Consider the following 6,980-nt stretch of genomic DNA (forward strand, 5'->3'; position numbering starts at 1 on the left):
TCAACTCACACTAAAAAAGATGGGTAAGTATACATTAGAAATTGTCATGGATTGAGGTCAGAACATCCTAGAATATATGGATTCTAGCAAAATTACTGCAAAAAAAAAAAAAAGCCAACACATTATTCCTGGAGCTCTGAGTTATCTCAATGGTAATGAATGCTTACTGTGTGCAAGCCCTTGGGTTAGGCCCTGAGCGCTGATTCGGGAAGAACTATCAGGAGTGGATATTGCTCCTCGTATGAGACAGGCGATCTGATTCTGGTGGAGACAGCACAATATGATAAGTAAGTTGCACGGCAAGAATTCAGCCTTTTCCAGCTTAATTTACAGATTTGACACAATTATTATCAAGCTGTAGATTTTGTAAAAGACAGAATGTTCCTGAATTTCATCTTGATGGCAAACAAACAGGAGTCGATAAGAAAATTGAAGAATAAAATAAGATGCAGGACTTGAGTTGATCATATGTCGCAATTTCCTACACAGCCACAAAATTAAGAGTATTATAGCTGCACAAAAATTGGCACAGAAAACAGCAAACGACTCCTACTGCAGATAAGAATCTAATGTGTAATTAGGATATGTAATAAACAAAAGAGGGGGGGGTAAATTCTTCATTAAAATACGCTTCTCAATTTGGCTAAGAATGTTCTTAAAGTTACAGTGAATCCTTACCTCAGGTCATATGCTAAAACACATGCCTGTTGGACTTAAAAATGAAATCCAGGGCAAAGTTATAATCTAATTGACTATTTAATTGAATTGTTCCTGGACTGGGAAGGGTTTCCATAGCAATGGGGGAAAAAAAATCACAAAGAAAACAGATTTGAATATATACAAATTAAAATATTTTGCATATCCTAAGCATTAAAATTCAAATCAAAAAAGCCAATGGGAAAACATATCAAAACAATAAGGATCAAATGAAAGGCGTCAGGAGACATTTCAACGAAAAGTCAAAGAAACACAAAGGCCTTTTCAAACAAAATAGTAAAAAAAATGTGAAGCTACATTGGAAATTAATAAAATGACAGTTATTGAATAATATGTTTAGGACACTGCTTGAGATACAAACTTGAAGATATACTTATGGCAAGACGAATATTCAGATGGTGACATTGTATATGCTTTTAGAAACTTCTTTTTACTTTACTTTCTAATAAAAAGAACCAAACGTTAATTGATGGTTAAGAAAAAATACCTTGGGGCACCTGGGTGGCTCAGTCGGCTAAGTGTCTGACCTCGGCTCAGGCCGTGATCTCATCATTTGTGAGTTCGAGCCCCGCACTGGGCTCTGTGCTGACAGCTTGGAGCCTGGAGCCCATTTCGGGTTCTGTGGCTCCCTCTCTTTCTGCCCCTCCTCCGCTCACGCTCTGCCTCTGTCTCCTTCAAAAATAAATAAACATTATTTTTTTTTTAAAAAGAAAGAAAATGCCTTCATTAAAAATAATAAATCAAAAAGAAACTGAGGCACAGATGAAGTTCTTTGGGGCACTGGAGAAAATGAAGATTTCTAGGCAAGAGTATTATTCAGATTCTCTGATCTCAGATTTCTTTCTCCCTTAATTGTTCCACTATCAAAAAACTCCCCCCACCGTGGCTGTATCACCCACCCCGACCCAGCTCTCCCTTCATAGGATACTTTTATTTAGGTTGAAAAACAACGTTTAAAAGACTTTTCACGCCATAGTCACAAAATCCCAAACATCTCTTCCTTGTCCTATCATAGTGTGCTCTTAAGAAGGCTGGTTCTGACGAGGGGACCAAACCTGGTCACCGGGATGCGGGCCGGTGAGCTTCACGTGGCATCACGCCCGGTACTCTGGAAGCTCCAGCCTTCAGGGGTGGGCACCCTTACCTCCATTTACCAACCAGGAGAGGACAGCTCAGGAGGTCCAGGGACTCACCTAGATCTTCGTGCAGCCGGCACGTGGCAGAATCTCGGACGCAGCTGGTGCAGCCACACACGTAAGCAGGCGAGAAAGGTGGGCTGGGAATCGTTCTCCGTCCCGCAGCTCCTTTTCGCCGCTCCATTCCAGAGTGCTCCCCGGAAGGGACAAAGGGTCCATTCGTTGGGTGCCACACGAAGCCAGGCATTGTGCCGGGAACTTTCTACACAGCAGTGATTCCTTCCGGCCGCCTGGCAGGCTGAAAGCTATGGTCACCTGAAGGATAAAGGTCCAGAGCCCTGAGACACCGGCAGGCTCATGAGTGCCCCAAATCACGCTGCCACTGAGAGAAGTGCCCGGTAAATCCCCAGGCTTGAAGGCGGGGCGGCCTGAGGACACCAAGCACCTCGTTGCCAGCTCCTTACGCGCCCTGGACCGTCCCAACTCCTGCTGCAAGCAGCCTTGGGTCTGCAGTAGACGTTTTTGACTCCCCACGGTGGAAGTTTCTGTGCGATACCACGGCCTCTTCTATCACGTGCTCCAGCCACGCTTCTCTCCAGATGCATCGTGCAGAAGCCCCAGAGGATCACGGAACCGTCACCATCCCCCTGCCCGCGGGAGGGAGTCGAATGATGCAGAGTAGGAGGAAGCGGGAGTCCCCACTTGTTACAGATATATTTGCACACACACAAAAAAATGGGCATGAGTATTTTTCCCACCTAGACTCTTTTTCAAAAGAAATCCTGCATCACAAGGGACGCAGACAGGAAGCACCTGTCCACTTACCTCCGCGTGACTCCCCTCACTTCTGACTGCAGACACCCTCACACGGACGTACCCATGAAGACAAATAATTGACAAACAACACCGACACCGGTGGTAACTTCCTTCCTCACACTCCCCCCACCCCCTGCTGTTGCTATGGGCAACTGCTGCCGACAGGTACCAGAGGTTTGAGGCCACGTGGCCAGCCGGGCCGGACTGCACACGACAGCTCCAATAGCCGTGCGTGGGTGGGAGAGGGGCACTCGCCGGATGTGTTCCGTAATTAGCCCTAAGAATAGCCTCTTTGTCAATCTCAGATCAAAAGAGCGTGGCTGTGTCCAACAATGATAGCCGAATTCTGGGTACAGCAGAAGTTTCATTTCCACAGCCCCCTAAGGGTGCCGCGTCTAGGCGGGGTGAGACGGTACCAAGCAGAAGCACCCCATCTGGAGAACCTGCCCTGTGCCGGGCTCTGGCACCTTCTGTACAGTCACATCCATCACTCCCTTGGGCGAGCCCTGCGAAGCCCGCCCCTTATTCCCATTTCGGAGGCCGGGCAGGTCACTTACCTGAGAGCTCACCCTCGAGGCATCGCAGAGGTGGGACCCCGTGGTCTTGTTTCCTTTTCCCGACTCCAAGCTTATTCTTACGCCACGGTACGGCCCCGCTGCCTTCATTGTTCAGCTCTAGGGCAGAGCTCTAGGGGAGGGGGGTCCTAGGACAGAGGTCAGGGCAGCACATCACACCGGGGTCTGCAGACGTTCTGATCGGACCTTGCTACTGATGAGCTGTGGGACTTGGGCTTCCTCCGGACCCTCCGGCCCTCCAGAGGGGCTCATCGCCATTGATCTGTCTTTGTGGGCCTTTACGATGCCGCCCCCAGTCACCTCCTCCCCATCGGGTGCCTGGTCCTCTGACCTGCCCGCACCTCCCACTCGACACCGCTCGTCCAAGGTAGCAATTCGACTCTTCTGCGATGTTTCAGTTTCTCACCGCTGCGACCGTGAGGCAGGACCGCGGCACCCTGCCCCTCTTACAAACTCTTCAACATTTAGAACAAAGACAAACCAGGAAGGCTGGTGCCTCCCTAAGGTTTACACAGCTTAAAATGAAACGAGGGCAAAATTAGGTCATACACATAAATAGGATGGCAGGGACGTAAGGATTCAATACACGTTGTGTGTCCTACTTCTCCGGGTCCCTTCAAAGCCCCGTGCTGTGCTAGGCATATAGGATACAACATGTTTATCATATCCTGTTAAATCAGCAAATGAATTGATGACGTCCCCGTGAAACAAAGCCCGTTGGCCATCTTAGCTCCTCATAAGCGGAGATTGAATCTCTGGAGCCCCACTCGACAATATAAACTAGGTCAGCTTTTGTTTCTGTTAGTTCCAAAGGAATTCAATTGTACTCTCAATTGATCATTCTGATTGGTCTTGCTGAATGGGGGAATTCAGTCGGTTACGTACAAAACCAGGGTACTCTGCCCATCTCAGAATTTTCCCCAGTCTGATAAATGGCCACACATATCCAGTGACTGAATGCCCTCAACAGGACACAGAACTGCGTGTAGCATGTCCCCGTCTCCGTTTCTCCCTCTGTAAACAAAAGATGGATGAACAGATAAAAATGATTTAATGATAATAAAAATAATAAAATGAGCATCATTTTGGTGAGCTGCTACCAGGTCCTGGCCTTTCACAGGATATCACGTTGCTTTTTTTTCTTCTTTTCCTTTTTCTTCCCTTTCTTTCTTTTCCTTTCTCTTCTGTGAAGGTTAATTTGATGTGTCAACTTGGCTGGGCCACAGAGCCCGGGTTTTTGGTCAAACATGGTTCTGGATGTGTCTGTGAAGGTGTTTTTGGGGGATGAAATTAACCTTTAAATGGTTGCCCTTGGATTGAAGCAGATTGCCCTCTGTGAGGTCGACTGGCCTTAGCCAATCCGTTGAAGGCTTGACCCGAACAAAAGAATCTCCCTTGAACGAGAAGGAATTCTGCCAGCCAATTGCCTTTGAAGTTCCGATGTCAACTCTTCCCTGAGTGTCCAGCCTGCAGGCCTGCCCCATCGTGTTGCAGACTTGCCAAGAGTCCATAATCACGAGAGCCAATTCCTTCAAACAAATCTCTGTCTCCTGCTGGCCTGGTTCCCTGGAGAACCTTGACTTCCATACCTTCCTTTCTTCTTTGTTTCCTTCCTTCCCTCCCCCTCTCTTTCCTTCCTTTTAGACGAGGAAACTGGCTCAAGGAAATGTAGTAAATTGTCCAAGGTCTTCTCTTTTGTAAGTAGTCCGACTGGGACCGAATTGCAGGTGCCTCCCCCCACCAGAGTTCCTGCCACCCCCCCACCCCCTGCCCCCGGCTTTCTCAGTCCCATCCAGTGAATTGTGAGGTGCTGTGCAAACAAGCCGGCCAATCTTTTGGCAACACTTGGATCACAGGGAAAGTCTGCCTTTTGTTTCTCATCTCTCTTGGTCAATACTGCACCTGTGAGAGCTTCAATGAGTCAAAGACTCTTCAGATCTTCTGGGACCTCACAGGGCCTGACACGGAGTATTCCTTGCCTCTCTTCTACTGCATTTTGCAAACAAAGCAGACATTTCGTCAGTATCAACATATCATTTCATGGAGAAAGGAAGCAATTTTGTTCTATCCATGGGTCTGGTCCATGCCCGGTGTGGGTAAAGCCACCCCTTAGAGCTCTCATTCCCCTCTTTTCTCTTCCATTTTCATCTTCTGTCCTGAGCTCACACCTCTGTCAACTTTTCAGCAGTGTCCCCTTCCTCTGCTCCTGCCAGCAGTGTGCTGCCTACATACCATTTTCCACAACACAGACAGGATGCTATATTTAAGCTAGAAATTTGACCTCACTCACCGGTTTTCTGATTTCGCCTGGTCCAAGCTTCTCTGTGCCACAAAGTCCTCCATTATCTATTTTCTGCCTTAATATCCCGTCTCATTTCTCACGAACCCTTTATCTTCCCTTATGCTCTGGCCACAATAAATAACAGACATCTTCCCCCGTGGTAGGTGCTACCATTTTCCAAAACATTCACCGCCATTCCTTATCGGGTCCTTCTGGGTAGAGCAGTTGGTGAACCCAGGCCTGGATGTCAGTCATGGCCATGTGACTTGCTTTAAAACGTAGCAGGAAGCGACACGCAGCATTTCTGATCCACTGTGCCCTTCGACCACGTGTCCCGTGGCAGGGGATCCATACGTTCCAGGCGGGGAATGCACCGTCAGCCTGCATTCTGGAATAAAGATGGTGTGGAGTCAATCCTGAATCGGTCTGTGATTGCCATGTGAAGCGAGGGATAAATTTAGGTTTATCGTCAGCTGCTAAGATTTTAGGGTTGTTTGCTATCATGAAGCAACTTGGTCTATGCTGACTCAACCCTCCCTCATTCCGAAGTAGGGGGCCCTCCCCTTAGGGCTCACTGTGCCATGCACGATCTTTATGATAGCACGTTTCACATTAAACAACATTTGCTTTTTACATACTTGCCTTCCCTCTTGGCTGGAGAAATCCTCAAGGGTGAGGGATTGTGTGTTTGTTCGTCGGTGTATCTCCAGTACCCAGAACAGCCTGCCATTTGGAATATGTTGCCTGAATAAACTGGACAAAGCTCTTGACTCAGAAATCTTGCTTAAATATGAATTCATTGAATTCATAGGAATTGAAGAAATTGTTATCAAAACCTAGGATCAGAGAGAGCTGTTGAGTACGTAACTGAGATCACAGAGGTATGCATTATAGACATAACCAGCTTGCTTTTCCCAATAAAAAGAAAACACGGTGCACAGTAGTGAGGAGGAAATTGAAACATGACGTCGGGGTCTGTATAAGACCATTCAAAAGACTCTCCGCTAAAGTCCAGGACCATTTGGATTCCCGTCTCCTTTGTGTTTGTCAAGAAAAAAAGAGAACATTTGCCAAATTCTCGCCTTTAAAGGAAGAAGAGATTTGATTGGAGACAAAATATGTACCGAGAAGATAACAACTCTCATGGAGTCAGTGACTCATAAGAGCCCTGTGGACACTCACCCTCCTGCCTCAGCTGAGCTGAGATGTCACCCACTGATATGTGCTGTTGATTCTGCTGCCTTTTGTACAACTTCTCTTGCTTTCTTCTAATGTTGTCCTGATACGGGCAATTTGCGTTGCCCACTCGTCGGTAGAGGCTAAGGCAAATTGGATATGTACACAGCATCCACAAGAAGACAAATTTCTTGAAAAATTCAAACCCAAGCAAAAATGCAATGAATGGACAACCGATTCCTTAATTCATTTACTTATTTAAAAGTGAATATTGGTGGG

At 47.0% G+C, this 6,980-nt stretch overlaps 1 long non-coding RNA gene across 1 annotated transcript; it reads right to left on the minus strand.

Moving 5' to 3' along the window:
* Positions 1-1,334: 1,334 nt before the first annotated feature.
* Positions 1,335-4,612, minus strand: LOC109498635. Its single transcript, XR_002155471.3, has 3 exons — positions 3,227-4,612; positions 1,911-2,500; positions 1,335-1,389 (listed from the first exon to the last, which is right to left on the minus strand). It is a non-coding gene; the product is annotated as an uncharacterized LOC109498635 (long non-coding RNA).
* Positions 4,613-6,980: the final 2,368 nt, after the last annotated feature.

Source organism: Felis catus, chromosome A3, assembly GCF_018350175.1.
Source record: "Felis catus isolate Fca126 chromosome A3, F.catus_Fca126_mat1.0, whole genome shotgun sequence".
NCBI classification, from domain to species: domain Eukaryota; kingdom Metazoa; phylum Chordata; class Mammalia; order Carnivora; family Felidae; genus Felis; species Felis catus.